This window comes from Budorcas taxicolor, chromosome 5 (assembly GCF_023091745.1).
Source record: "Budorcas taxicolor isolate Tak-1 chromosome 5, Takin1.1, whole genome shotgun sequence".
In the NCBI taxonomy this organism is placed as follows: domain Eukaryota; kingdom Metazoa; phylum Chordata; class Mammalia; order Artiodactyla; family Bovidae; genus Budorcas; species Budorcas taxicolor.
Genome location: NC_068914.1, coordinates 103,066,409 through 103,082,823, shown reverse-complemented (window position 1 = coordinate 103,082,823; position 16,415 = coordinate 103,066,409). Strand labels below are relative to the sequence as shown.

Below are 16,415 nucleotides of genomic sequence, written 5' to 3'. Positions count from 1 at the left end.
CCATAGACGGCAGCCCACCAGGCTCCCCCGTCCCTGGGATTTAGGTCTGGACTATAGTAATTGATGAAAAAATTTATCTCTACTCTCCTCTTTCTTTTCCTTCTCATTATTATCAGAAGTACTATTAATAATGTAAAGAATTTATATATATATGAGTTTCTAATCTTTTATTTTAAGCTCAGTAAACATTGTAATGGTCTGTGACATTATATTGATTATTTACATAGTTTTTTACATGCTTAAAAGACTTTATAATGTAGAATAATTGTCTATAGTGATCTTAAAATACTTTGCAGAATCTCATTCTTGAGTACCATAAAGCTACATTTCTTTTTAAAAATTTCATAGAATATACTTTATTGAAGTATAGTTGACTTAACGTGTTTCAACAGTTCAGTTCAGTCCAGTTCAGTTGCTCAGTTGTGTCTGACTCTTTGTGACCCCATGAATCGCAGCATGCTAGGCCCCCCTGTCTATCACCAACTCCCAGAGTTCACTCAGACTCGCTTCCATCGAGTCAGTGATGCCATCCAGCCATCTCATCCTCTGTCATCCCTTTCTTCTCCTGCCCCCAATCCCTCCCAGCATCAAAGTCTTTTCCAATGAGTCAACTCTTCACATGAGGTGGCCAAGTACTGGAGTTTCAGCTTTAGCATCATTCCTTCCAAAGAAATCCCAGGGTTGATCTCATTCAGAATGGACTGGTTGTATCTCCTTGCAGTTTCAGGTACATAGCCAGGTAATTCAGTTACACATATACACATATATTATTTTTCACATTATTTTCCATTATAGGTATTATACCATTATAGGTATAAACATGATTTTGTTTATAGTTCCCTTTGTGATACAATAAAACATTGTTGCTTGTTGTATATCTATTTTTATAATTAGAAATATAGCATTTTATTAATACTAAGTCAAACAAGTTGAGTCATAATGTCAAATTTTTTATTTAGGAAAACATTGATAAATTTTCTAAGATATGTACATATATACACACTCTACAAATACTATTTATATATATGTATATGAAAACTGTTCTACTATGCTTGATAAATGGAGAAAGCAATGGCACCCCACTCCAGTACTCCTGCCTGGAAAATCCTATGGATGGAGGATCCTGGAAGGCTGCAGTCCATGGGGTCGCTAGAAGTCAGACACAACTGAGCGACTTCACTTTCACTTTTCACTGTCATGCACTGGAGAAGGAAATGGTAACCCACTCCGGTGTTCTTTTCTGGAGAATCCTAGGGATGGTGGAGCCTGGTGGGCTGCCGTCTATGGGGTCGCACAGAGTCGGACACGACTGTGGTAACTTAGCAGCAGTAGCATGCTTGATAAAGGCTTGAGAAAGGACACACACACACACAAAATAAACATAGAAGAGATGAAGAAATCTGAAAACAAAAGCTAAATGAGATGGGAGTACTGAATATGAAATAGAAAATTGAAACCAACTAGATAAAAGTAAAAGATCATCCTATGGTCCAGTTCTTCTTAAACATGGCTGCTCCTTAGAAACATATCTGGAGCTTTGGAGGAAAAGCAATACCTGGGCACTTGTATTTTTCAAAAAATTCCAAGATATTTCAGATATGCATCTTTATTTTAAAATGTGATTATAGGTTTTCCTATTAAATGTTAGTGTTGATGATATAGAATTCTATTGTTGACCAATCATGATACAATGATATTAAGGAATAATAGTTACATAATCACAAAACTAAAAGATGTTTATCAGTTTTTACAATCATTAGCCAGAGAAAATTTAAAGGTCCCTGCAATTGCAAGCTATAATGGGAACATGATTAATCTAATAATATAAAATAATTCCATACAGTTTGGGAGGTTAAACAGAGTGATATAGTAATTGGAAGTACATACGTGCACATGTTTTCATCCACCCAGTCAGTCTATGTCTTTTGGTTGGTGCATTTGACTCATTTACATTTAAGGTAATTATCAATATGTATCATCCTATTATCATTTTCTTAATTGTTTTGGGTTTATTTTTTGTAGGTCTTTTCCTTGTCTTATTTCCTGCTTAGAGAAGTTCCTTTAGCATTTGTTGTAAAACTGGTTTGGTGGTGCTGAATTCTCTCAGTTTTTGCTTATCTGGAAAGCTTTTGATTCTCCATCAAATCTGAATGAGAGGCTTGCTGGGTGGAGTATTCTTCATTGTAGGTTCTTCTGTTTTCATCAGTTTAAATATATATTGCCATTCCTTTCTGGCTTGTAGAGTTTCTGTTAAAAAGTCAGGAGATAACCTGATGGAAGTTCCCTTGCATGTTATTTTTCCCTTGTTACTTTTAATATTTAATAACGTTCTTATATAACTTAGAATTATGAAAGAACCTTGAAGCTGCAACAATAATGAAGTCTAAGGATAAGTAATGAAGTGTATATGTAGAAAACTTTTATATGTCAAGAATATGACTATAACTAAAGTAGACTGAGTGCTATTTTTGTAAGATTTCACATCTATTTTATTACTCAAAAATATTAAAAAATTGTGATTAATGAAAAGGATTATTTTGTGAGAGACCTCATTGAACTCTTCTGTGGGATGAACATAAACATTCCCAAGAGAGATTCACTATAGAAGAGAGTCAGGAGGCTCTGAGAACACCAATGGTAGCTTCCACAAATCCCCGATGTTCCACGTCATAGCAGAGCTGTCACCTGGACTTTGTTCCCAGGAGATCAACACATGTCTCTCTTCATAGGTCACAACAACTAAACTTGAGTATTTGAGCATTTAGTGCAACTAAATGCCAGATCCTAATTTAAGAAGCGACACTTGTAATACCCCATGTTGCCATGTCACTTGCAGTTCTCAGTTTAAATTGGGTCTAGAGGAGCTATCCCAAGTTGAAGGTCAGGAAGAGTGGAGATGAGGAGATACCCTTCGTCCAAGGTAAGGAGCTGTGTCTGTGCTTTGCTGGAGCAGCCGTGAAGAGATACCCTACATCCAAGGTAAGAGAAATCCAAGTAAGATGGTAGGTGTTGCAAGAATGCATCAGAGCACAGACACACTGAAACCATACTCACAGAAAACTAGTCAGTCTAATCACACTAGGACCACAGCCTTGTCTAACTCAATTAAACTAAGCCATGCCTGTGGGGCAACCCAAGATGGGTGGGTAATGGTGGAGAGGCCTGACAGAATGTGGTCCACTGGAGAAGGGGATGGCAAACCACTTCAGTATTCTTGCCTTGAGAACCCCATGAACAGTACGAAAAGGCAAAATGATAGGATCCTGAAGGAGGAACTCCCCAGGTCAGTAGGTGCCCAATATGCTACTGGAGATCAGTGGAGAAATAACTCCAGAAAGAATGAAGGGATGGAGCCAAAGCAAAAACAATACCCAGCTGTGGATGTGACTGGTGATAGAAGCAAGGTCCAATGCTGTAAAGAGCAATATTGTATAGGAACCTGGAATGTCAGGTCCATGAATCAAGGCAAATTGGAAGTGGTCAAACAAGAGATTCCAAGAGTGAACGTCGACCTTCTAGGAATCAGTGAACTGAAATGGACTGGAATGGATGAATTTAACACAGATGACCATTATATCTACTACTGTGGGCAGGAATCCCTTAGAAGAAATGGAGTAGCCATAATGGTCAACAAAAGAGTCCGAAATGCAGTACTTGGATGCAATCACAAAATCGACAGAATGATCTCTGTTCGTCTCCAAGGCAAACCATTCAATATCACAGTAATCCAAGTCTATGCCAAAACCAGTAATGCTGAAGAAGCTGAAGATGAACAGTTCTATGAAGACCTACAAGACCTTTTAGAACTAACACCCCAAAAAGATGTCCTTTTCATTATAGGGGACTGGAATGCAAAAGTAGGAAGTCAAGAAACACCTGGAGTAACAGGCAAATTTGGCCTTGGAATAGAGAATGAAGCAGGGCAAAGACTAATAGAGTTTTTCCAAGAAAATGCACTGGTCATAGCAAACACCCTCTTTCAACAACACAAGAGAAGGCTCTACACATGGACATCACAGGATGGTCAACACCGAAATCAGATTGATTATATTCTTTGCAGTCAAAGATGGAGAAGCTCTATACAGTCAACAAAAACAAGACCAGGAGCTGACTGTGGCTAGATCATGAACTCCTTATTACCAAATTCAGACTCAAATTGAGGAAAGTAGGGAAAACCGCTACACCATTCAGTTCAGTCACTCAGTTGTGTCTGACTCTTTGCAATCCCATGAACCGCGGCATGGCAGGCCTCCCTGTCCATCACCAACTCCCGGAGTTCATTCAGACTCATGTCCATTGAGTCAGTGATGCCATTCTGACATCTCATCCTCTGTCGTCCCCTTCTCCTCCTGCCCCCAATCCCTTCCAGCATCAAAGTCTTTTCCAGTCAGTCAACCCTTCTCATGAGGTGGCCAAAGTATTGGAGTTTAGCTTTAGCAGCATTCTCTCCAAAGAAGTCCGAGGGCTAATCTCCTTCAAAATGGACAGGTTGGATCTCCTTGCAGTCCAAGGGACTCTCAAGAGTCTTCTCCAACACCACAGTTCAAAAGCATCAATTCTTCGGCATTCAGCCTTCTTCACATTTCAACTCTCACATCCAAACTTGACTACTGGAAAAACCATAGCCTTGACTAGATGGACCTTAGTTTGCAAAATAATGTCTCTGCTTTTGAATATGCTATCTAGGTTGGTGACAACTTTTCTTCCAAGGAGTAAGCATCTTTTAATTTCACGGCTGTAGTCACCATCTGCAGTGATTTTGGAGTCCCAAAAAATAAAGTCTGACAGTGTTTCCAGTTTCCTCAACTATTTGCCATGAACTGATGGGACCAGATGCCATGTTCTTCATTTTCTGAATGTTGAGACTTAAGCCAAATTTCTCACTCTCCTCTTTCACTTTCATCAAGAGGCTTTTGAGTTCCTCTTGACTTTCTGCCATAAGGGTGGTGTCATCTGCATATCTGAGGTTATTGATATTTCTCCAGGCAATCTTTATTCCAGCTTGTGCTTCTTCCAGTCCAGCGTTTCTCATGATGTACTATGCATATAAGTTAAACAAGCAGGGTGACAATATACAGCCTTGATGTACTCCTTTGCCTATTTGGAACCAGTCTGTTCCATGTCCACTTCTAACTGTTGCTTCCTGACCTGCATATAGATTTCTCAAGAGGCAGGTCACGTGGTCTGGTATTCCAGTCTCTCTCAGAATTTTCCACAGTTCATTGTGCTCCACACAGTCAAAGGCTGTGGCATAGTCGATAAAGCAGAAATAGATGTTTTTCTGGAACTCTCTTGCTTTTTCAATGATCCAGCGGATGTTGGCAATTTGATCTCTGGTTCTTCTGCCTTTTCTAAAACCAGCCTGAACATTAGGAAGTTCACGGTTCATGTATTGCCGAAGCCTGGCTTGGAGAATTTTGAGCATTACTTTACTAGCATGTGAAATGAGTGCAATTGTGTGGTAGTTTGAGCATTCTTTGACATTGCCTTTCTTTGGATTGGAAAGAAAACTGACCTTTTCCAGTCCTTTGTTCACTGCTGTGTTTGCCAAATGTGCTGGCATATTGAGTGCAGCACTTTCACAGCATCATCTTTAGGTATGACCTAAATCAAATCCCTTATGATTATACAGTGAAAGTGAGAAATAGATTTAAGGGCCTAGATCTGATAGATAGAGTGCCTAATGAACTATGGAATGAAGTTCATGACGTTGTACAGGAGACAGGGATCAAGACCATCCCCATGGAAAAGAAATGCAAAAAAGCAAAATGGCTGTCTGCGGAAGCCTTACAAATAGCTATGAAAAAAGAGAGGCAAAAAACAAAGGATAAAAGGAAAGATATAAGCATCTGAATGCAGAGTTCCAAAGAATAGCAAGAAGAGATAGAAAGCCTTCTTCAGTGATCAGTGCAAAGAAATAGAGGAAAACAACAGAATGGGAAACACTAGACATCTCTTCAAGAAAATTAGAGATACCAAGGGAACATTTCATGCAAAGATGGGCTCGATAAAGGACAGAAATGGTATGGACCTAACAGAAGCAGAAGATATTAAGAAGAGGTGGCAAGAATACATAGAAGAACTGTACAAAAGGATCTTCATGACCCAGATAATCATGATGGTGTGATCACTAGAGCCAGACATCCTGGAATTGAAGTCAAGTGGACCTTAGAAAGCATCACTACGAGCAAACCTAGTGGAGGTGATGGAATTCCAGTTGAGCTATTTCAAATCCTGAAAGATGATACTGTGAAAGTGCTGCACTCAATATGCCAGTGCATTTGGAAAACTCAGCAGTGGCTACAGCACTGGAAAAGGTCAATTTTCATTCCAATCCCAAAGAAACGCAATGCCAAAGAATGCTCACACTACCGCACAATTGCACTCATCTCACATGCTATTAAAGTAATGCTCAAAATTCTCCAAGCCAGGCTTCAGCAATACGTGAACCGTGAACTTCCTGATGTTCAGGCTGGTTTTAGAAAAGGCAGAGGAACCAGAGATCAAATTGCCAACATCTGCTGGATCATTGAAAAAGCAAGAGAGTTCCAGAAAAACATCTATTTCTGCTTTATTGACTATGCCAAAGCATAGTGGATCACAATAAACTGTGGAAAATTCTGAAAGAGATGGGAATACTAAAACACCTGACCTGCCTCTTGAGAAATCTGTATGCAGGTCTGGAAGCAACAGTTAGAACTGGACAAGGAACAACAGACTTATTGCAAACAGGAAAAGGAGTATGTCAAGGCTGTATATTGTCACCCTGCTTATTTAACTTATATGCATAGTACATCATGAGAAACGCTGGACTGGAAGAAACACAAGCTAGAATCAAGATTGCCTGGAGAAATATCAATAACCTCAGATATGCAGATGACACCACCCTTATGGCAGAAAGTGAAGAGGAACTAAACAGCCTCTTGATGAAAGTGAAAATGGAGATTGAAAAATTTGGCTTAAGGCTCAACATTCAGAAAACAAAGATCATGGCATCCAGTCCCATCACTTCATGGGAAATAGATGGGGAAACAGTGGAAACACTGTCATGGGCTCCAAAATCACTGCAGATGGTGACTACAGCCATGAAATTAAAAGACGCTTACTCCTTGTAAGAAAAGTTATCAGCAACCTAGATAGCATATTCAAAAGCAGAGACATTACTTTGCAAACTAAGGTCCATCTAGCCACGGATATGTTTTTTCCAGTAGTCATGTATGGATGTGAGAGTTGGAATGTGAAGAAGGCTGAGCACTGAAGAATTGATGCATTTGAACTGTGGTGTTGGAGAAGACTCTTGAGAGTCCCTTGGACCGCACGGAGATCCAACCAGTCCATTCTGAAGGAGATCAGCCCTGGGATTTCTTTGGAGGGAATCATGCTAAAGCTGAAACTCCAGTTCTTTGGCCACCTAATGCGAAGAGTTGACACATTGGAAAAGACTCTGATGCTGAGGGGGATGGGGACAGGAGGAGAAGGGGATGACAGAGGATGAGATGGCTGGATGGCATCAATGACTCGATGGACGTAAGTCTGAGTGAACTCCGGAAGTGGTGACGGACAGGGAGGCCTGGTGTGCTGCCATTCATGGCATCGCAAAGAGTCAGACAGGACTGAACGACTGTACTGAACTGAACTGAACTGAACTGAAACTTCTAGACCAACGTTATTGAAGAGGATGATAGAAGTTCCACATCTTCTTAAGGTTTCTGATATTCTGTTTTTATTTTTCATGAATCATTATAAAATAGAGAAAAAATAATCAAATTTGATTCATGTGATGTTTACTAGTGTCTGGCAGAGTAGCAATGACTCATCTTCTATTATTAACAGCAGAAATGTGAATATCTAAAAAAAGATAAGGGAACTATCATGATTTTAGCAAACCAGATACGCAGAATGATAGTTGCTTGCAGGGGAGCTGGGAATCAGCTGAATGGTTTGGGATTAAGAGGAGAAGTTTTCCTCTACATTTCTGGAATATCCTTTTGGATTAATCATGTCATGCAAAAGATAAATGTGGGGTAGAACTCCAATGGAATAAAGCAGTTTTTCATAAACTTCAATAGCTGCTAAGCAAGGATGTTCAAATGGAAAGTGTACTGGGCTAAAGTCTGGGTAACATAGCTGCTACTATCTGAGGCAAGTAGTTACTTTTCAGTTTGTGCTTCAATGCAAAATTAAAAATTGATAAATACTGCATATCCTTTTAAGCTCAAAAATATACACGGTTTTCTATACATATAAAGTTTCTATACACATATTCATAGAAAATCTTAAAGAATGTCAAACATTAATGATTTCAAAGGAATTATCAGACAAGCCATTAAGTGAATGTTATTTAATATATAAAACAATTAGGCTATTTATTTTATTTTCTTGTAAATAATATCTAATACCTATAATATATTTTCATTTCGATAATTACATTCATAAATACTAATATAAAAACAAAGCTGGTAATTAAATTATCTAATCATTAAACATTTTAAAGTTTATTTTATTTGCTAACAAAATAATGAATTGATTTCTTGTTTCATAAAAGGTGTTGTTACTTTATTCTTCTGTTTCATTTATATCTTATGATGGAAGTAAGATCATCCATTTCTCTTTTAGATGGCAGTGTCTTCTGATACCTACATGACAAAAAATGATGTATGTTTTATAGGATTATCCCAACAAAACTGCAATGACTTGCATAAATTAGACAAATCAGAAAGTATCAAATTCATTTATCAATTCTGAATAATATAACTTATATAAAGATTTCCTGACTTCTCCTGTTAGATTTAGAATAAGAGAACTGTTATATAAAAAATGACCCACAAATATTTTTTAAGAAAAATTGTAAATAAAGTATTAAAAGAAAACAATATGGGCATGAATTAGAGAGAATGATTTAGAGTTAATGATTATATTGATCATAATGAATTATATTTTCATCTCTTCCTTTTAATACACTTTCTATCTAAATATATTTAAAAGAAGAAAAAAGGAGGAAAAAAGAGAAAGAAATGAAGCACACAGTGATCATAGAGTTTGTCCTTCTAGGCCTTTCTTATGATCCTGACCTTCAGATTGTGATTTTCCTCTTCTTATTTATCACATATGTATTAACTGTCACTGGAAACCTGACTATCATCACCCTAACCTGGGTGGACTCCCATCTCCAGACGCCAATGTATTTCTTCCTCCAAAACTTCTCTTTCTAAGAAATCTCCTTTACTACTGTGTGTAACCCAAGATTTCTGGGGGCAATTATTACCAAAGACAAGACTATTTCTTACAACAATTGTGCAGCCCAACTATTTTTCTTTATTTTCATGGGGGTGACTGAATTTTACGTTCTAACCGCCATGTCCTATGACCACTATGTTGCCATCTGCAAGCCCCTGCATTACACAACCATCATGAGCAGGAAACTCTGCAGCTTGCTTGTGCTCTGTGCTTGGCTGGGTGGATTGCTGACCATTTTCCCTCCCCTTATGCTTCTCCTCCAGCTGGATTACTGTGCTTCCAATGTCATTGATCACTTTGCATGTGACTATTTTCCCCTTTTACAATTGTCTTGTTCAGATACATGGTTCCTAGAAATAATTGGTTTTTACTTTGCTTTGGTTACCTTGCTATTCACTTTGGCCTTAGTGATTTTGTCATATATGTACATTGTCAGGACTATTCTGAGAATTCCATCTGCCAGGCAGAGAAAAAAGGCCTTCTCCACTTGTTCCTCTCACATGATTGTCATCTCCATCTCCTATGGAAGCTGTATATTCATGTATGCTAATCCCTCGGCCAAAGAAAAGGCATCAATAACAAAAGGAGTGGCTATTCTCAATACCTCTGTGGCCCCCATGCTGAACCCCTTCATCTACACCCTGAGAAACCAGCAAGTGAAACAAGCCTTCAAAGACATGGTCTATAAAGCAGTCTTTTCTGCCAATAAATGAATTTTTTGTCAACTTTAAAGGGGAGTTTGGTTAATTCCTGAAGTTCCTTAAAGTCTATATAACTATGGTTGGTCTTTATAGTCTCTAAACATGCCACCTGAGAGTTAATATATTATTTTCCCAGTCTGCTGCTTCTACTTCTATCCCTGTTTCTCCAGTGTATTGTTTTTTGACATGTAAAAATATAATAAAGGCTATTTTTATGCAGAACTTTTGTAAAAATGAGACGTATTTCTTTAAGACAGAGCACAATGTGAAAGATACTTTTAATTCTCTTATTCAGTCCCTGAAAAGATCCTATGATACCACCTTGTACTTCAAATATAGAGTTTCAAAATGAGTGTGTAGTTTCCTGTGTATTTTCAAGATGAACATTGACATTTCTTATGGTTTAAAGAATCTATATATTCTGTGTGATATTACATGTGAAATGAAACTATCTCCTGCTCTATCAACAAACAAGAAATGTCATAGCCATCAGCAATTTCTGGTCTCCAAATGTGAATGAGAGCTCCCAAAACTGAGATCCAGCAGAGTCTCATTCCCTCATGGTGATTGCTGAGTACCTGGGGGTGATGCAAGAAGTAGCCACTTGCAACTCTTTAAGGTGAACAAGGGAACCAATGGCACCCCACTTCAGTACTCTTGCCTGGAAAATCCCATGGACGGAGGAGCCTGGTAGGCTGCAGTCCATGAGGTCACTGAGGGTCAGACACAATTGAGCAACTTCACTTTCACTTTTTACTTAAATGCATTGGAGAAGGAAATGACAACCCACTCCAGTGTTCTTGTCTGGAGAATCCCAGGGACGGTGGAGCCTGATGGGCTGCCGTCTATGGGGTCACACAGAGTCGGACACAACTGAAGCGACTTAGCAGCAGCAACAGCAGCAGCTGAGGTGTTTATGAAAGAAATTAATTCACTGAACCTAGAGGCTTGCATCTTCCCATGCCTAGAATGTTAAAGTCCTTAATTTGATACCTGATCTTTGGTGTTCAGACTGGCTGCTCTCTTTGTTGCACACTTGTATATACTCTGACTCCCTCTCCTGTCTTCTTGATGCAGTTTTCTCGGAGCTACTGAGATGCAGTTTCCTGGGCTCAGATTCCTAAACATTCCCATCAAATAAGATAGCTCTCTTCTTCCAGGTTGTGACTATATTTTTTGTTGACATACACTAAATTCAGTGCAAAGAAATATGTACCCTTAATGTCAAGATATTTATTTTGTGAAATTCAATACATATTTTGAAGGTAAATATTGATCATGATATCATGTATTTTGTATATAATTCACATGTTCTCTATTATTTTGGAAAAAAAGTTTATTCAAATAATTCAGAATAAATTCAATAAAACTAAAACACTGCCACTTTCCTGAATTTAGTGATCATATTTATGACAGTTATTTTGATGTCTTTGTCAAGTGTTCAAAAACCTCCTTTTCTTTAGGGTGAAATTTTTGAGGTTTATTTTATTTGATTTTCTGTTTCTTCCTTTCACTTGTAACTTGGTGTTTTTACCTACACCAAGTGACAGTTCAACTGCCACTCCAGGATTTAGGAGCTGGATTTGTTCAGGACTTCATCATCATCAAGTCCAGCAAGAGGATTTGAGGCATCTCACATATTTTATGAGGATGACTTTGGGATGCTTCAAAGGGCCCCTGAGACATTCCAAAGAGCTATTAAACTACCTGGGTTCATTAGATATGTTAAGTTACATGGGAAGTATTGTTGAAGGGATGATAAATCTTCTCAGGTCATGCTATATGGTTGATTTACTAATATATATATATCCTAAAATTATGTGGAATTTGAATAGATCTAATATGCCCTGATAAAAAATGTGGTCCATTATAATTCTAGTTATCATATTAGTGTTACATATCACAGCAGTGGCCAGGCTACTTTGTCAATTGCAATTTAATCAGATTTTTAACATGCCTTCTATGGTTTCACTGTGATGCTTTTGCAAGAATATTGCTGTTTCAAGATTTATGGAAAAGACTTTCCTAAGATTAACCAATAAAATATTTTGTTTGTTAGTTATCTTGGATACTGGTAACAGGCTGGAATTTAGCCTATTCTCTATGTTAAGAGAACAAAGTTTTGTTAGAATGAAGCTTTCAATAACAGATTATGAATTTCTTTGCTTTTAAGTATTTTATTTGTTTTAAAAATCTTTTGTTACTTTGGTACAGTAAATAAGAATTATTAAAGATTATGGTACATGTAAAAGCTCATTCTGCTTCTACAAAAAATAACCCTTCACTCTTAGACTTTTGCTATTCTGATGTCCTTAAAACATGACAACAGTCTACTCATAAATCAGAGAATTAAAAATGGGTTAACAATAGCTGTATATCAAAGAGTCAGGGCTATGGGAAATCTAAGATGGCTGCTTGGATTTTTCAGGCTCCCTGACAAACCTCATTTTTATTTGATAGGTTAAAGCCTACCCTGGCTACAGGGTTAATGCCCTCACAATGAAAAAAATATATATATTATATATATATATATATATATATATATATATAATTTCACTTAATATTAAGTTCTAGTTTTGTTAATTAAGGTCTGTGTTTACTATGACTCACTTCTGAGATAGTTCCTTGCTATTATGTTATATTGCTACAAGGTTTAATTAAGCTATTTAAAAGGACACTCTAAGTTTGTTTCTAAAGCTTATCTCAAATACCAACCTTTTGATGTACAACCAGGAGAGTCACACCTGCCTATAGTCATTTAACCAAGTCAGATGACCTGGGGTATGCTGGACTATACCTAATGAAGTTCTTGACTTAAATTTTTTATTTCTTTTTTAATTTTTTAATATAAATTTATTTATTTAAATTGTGACCTTATTAACAGCTGCTAGCTGTACTATTTTCTATGTCTCTTGTTTCAGAATATTGCTTCTTATGTTAATAAATGTGTGACTGAGCCTGTGATAAAATGCTTAAAAACAGTTCGGTGAGATCAATGATTATAATAATGTAACTCTAGATATGGGAAGAAGCAACAAGAGGGAATATTTTCCTGGACCAAGAGGCTAGTAAGACAGGTATGGTCCAGAGACTTTTGCTGCTCACAAGGCCTGGTCCAATAACAGCACACTGAGTGGCCTATCAATAGAATCTTCCCTGGAACTGGAATGAGCCTTCCCAGCACTGTGGGGCACAATGGGCATGAAACACACCCAAAGCATGGTCAAATATGTGGACCCTGCTGACTGGGAGTTGGCACTTGCCAGCTGCCTCTACAAAGATTACATCATGACCACTGCAAGCTGCTCACCTTCAACACCCCTTGAAAGGAGTTCAGGAAGGAGATCAGAAATAAGGCACTCTGTGCTCTGGGAAAAGCCCAGAAGAACTGGCCTTCAGATAGTCAGAGGCTTTCAGGTAAAGATTTTATGAGCCCAAATTCTCGCATCTTCTTGTACCTAGAGAAACACTAGTGTCACGAACCAATGTCTGGCCCTGGCTCTCCTGGCTAGCCCCTGAGCAGCTTTTCTACTTCTTTTAATCTTTGGGCCATGTACCTTTAACTTTTTTGTTAAATTTGTTTCTTCTAGAATACAGCAAATCTCCAAGTGGTAGTACAACAAGAATACCCTCTGAGCAACCCAAAGACAATGCTAAAAGAAAACACCTTATCATTCCATGGACTCTCATCTCCCTCCATAAATGCACTCTGACAAAGAAGCAGGCAAAGGGAACCCAGAGCCCCATGACACCCCTGTACAGCCTGAAGAAGCCAGAATGGACATCGCTCCTCTTCTTCTGAGACTGGGTTCCCAAATGCCTAAGAAGGGAAATAAGTAGATAGTTAGACATGAACAGGTATCAAGAGGGCCCAAAGAATTGGCCCTAAAAATAAAGGAAGGGAGGAATGTGGTGACCCAAGGACTAAAAAGCAGATAAAACCAAGGAGGGTCTTGGAATGCAGGAACGGAAAAACCAGACACATACGGTCCTTCCCACCCCCATGTCATAACTATTAACAGATTTCAGGTCCTCCTGAGCAGTATAACCTATCTCCTCTCCTACCCCACACAGGGAAGGTATTTGCCTTACTGTTCCCCACCCAGTATACGTGCCTCATCCAATCAGCAAATGACCCGCAAGACACCTATCCCATTTTTGTACTCGTACCCTGGGTATAAAATTGTCTAAGGACTATTCAACTTCGGCTCTCCCTTGAGCTGGCCCACTATTCTAATAGCGTCTCCCATTCTTTTCTTTTTTAAATTTATTTATTCTTTTATTGAAGGGTAATTGCTTTACAGAATTTTGCTATTTTCTGTCAAAGCTCAACATGAATCAGCCATAGGTATACATATATCCCCTCCCTTTTGCATTCCCTCCTAACTCCATTCCAATACCACCCCTTTTGATGCAGAGCCCCTGATCCATACAGCAAATTCCCCTTGGTTATATATTTTACTTATGGTAATGTAAGTTTCCATGTTACTCTTTCCATACGTCTCACCCTCTCCTCCCCTCTCCCCATGTGCCTAAGTATATTGCTTCTCAGGCTTTTGGCTAAGATCAAATGTAGTATCTCTTCTTATCAGCATCTCTCACGCTAATAAACTTTATTTCCCTCTCATTCTATATGTCTGGAAATTCTTTTCCAACGTGTGCATGGACCACGACAGTATCTTCTATATTTGTGTTTGGAGATTCCTTGGTAGGCTGCTTAAAGTTTGGGTCATATCTATTTTGATCCTGTGGTGTCCCTAGTGCTCCTATATTATCCAAAGATAGAAGAATCTCAATAAATGTTTGTTGAATGAATAACAGTGATTGAGTCAATAGATGAGGTTTATTTAATTTTCTGTCCTTTCTAAAATTAGCTTATAAGGGATCTGTGTTGTAAATTCTTGTAAAATTCCTAGATTTATGCTTTCAGTAATTACTGGAACACTGACAACTTGTTTTCAATCAGATGAAAACAGGACCTCTGAGATCCTTCTCAACAATTAGTACCATTATTATGGAAAAATAACCTGAAAAATTTTTTGGAAGAGTTTGAACAGTTTAAAGTGTATTTAATCCAAAATTTCCCATAAATTTCATTGGAATTCACTGAGTATGATATTTTGTCTCATTCTTGTTTTTATTGTGCTCTATTTGATTTAAAATTTTTTATATTTAATAGCACAGAGCACAACTTTATAGACACATTTTATCACATAAGAAAGGAAAATATAACATTTACTCATAAGACTCATTCATCACAGTATTTTAGTCAGCAAGGGAAAAAGGTCTATTCTTCAGAGAAATGGTGATTTAGGATATTCAAGAAATCCCTTCCTCTTCACATAGATAGTAAGCAAAATAATCCATATGCTTCTGCCCTAGATCTCATGCTTTTCTATCTGTTTGGATGTTATCTACCAAGTTTTCTGTTTCAGTAGTTGTATAAATGTTGATAACATGTTTATAATCCTTAGTGTATTTTCCTCTTGGCCCTGTTGTCACATTTGATTCACTGGAGTATTTCCCATGAGCCTTGGCCATATGCTGGCTAAAGCAACATTTACCCCATGCAGGTTAAAATTCATATAGAAATCACATCCAGAAAGGACCACAGTAACTCCATATCTTGCTTCCCTTCACTGTGTTTGCTCCCATGGCTTCCATGTAAAATGTATCAAGGAAATTTATCTATAGAAATAAGGTAATTCCAAATGTGTTGAGATAGAGTATTCTTAGAAATGCTCGATATCTTATCCTAAAATTGAAACGGTTACCAAGTTTTTAAAGTAGATTCAGTCACCTGAAGTGATGCTTTTATACAAAAAGAGGTAAGACTGTAAAGTAAAAGCCAATGACAACTTTTTCTTAGCATTGATTTATACATTCTTAGCTTAACTTTTCATTACATTGAGATGAATAATTTGGAGTTGCCTTTCCTTTCTGTAAATATCAAGGGTTATGAAGAATGAGCACATTAATACTTTCTGTTTGTCTTACTAATTATTTATTCATTGTTAGAAAATTACTCTTTGAGTTTGGTCCTCCCCATTGAGTATATGTTTGATAAATAACACATGCTTCAGTTCAAGCAGAAAGAATTTAGAATACCAAATTGACCATTTACTAGCTATATGATTTTAATATTTAGCCTCTCATTGTTAGCTTATTCAAACATTACACAAAACTATTGTAATGAGTCTGTTAGATAACTACATAAATCTTAGCATTGTCTCTCAAGCGAGTTTCCTCAAAAATGGTTATTGTTTTTTATTTTGGTTTCATCTTCCTCAAAGGTAATAATTGATTTTATTTTTAGGAATAATAATAAAAATAGTATTTACTCTGAGAATACATGCTTTAAAGTTTTTATATAATTCACTTTTCTTTTCATTAAATTAGCCCTCATAATAATTCCATGAAATATATTATAGTCATGTTCATAGTGGAAAAGAAACCTATAACTCAGAGAGTTGAAGT

The 16,415-nt window shown here is 37.4% G+C and overlaps 1 pseudogene; it reads left to right on the top strand.

Moving 5' to 3' along the window:
* The first annotated feature begins 9,014 nt into the window (after window positions 1-9,014).
* On the top strand, window positions 9,015-9,950 carry LOC128047572 (olfactory receptor 6C3-like; annotated as a pseudogene).
* Window positions 9,951-16,415: the final 6,465 nt, after the last annotated feature.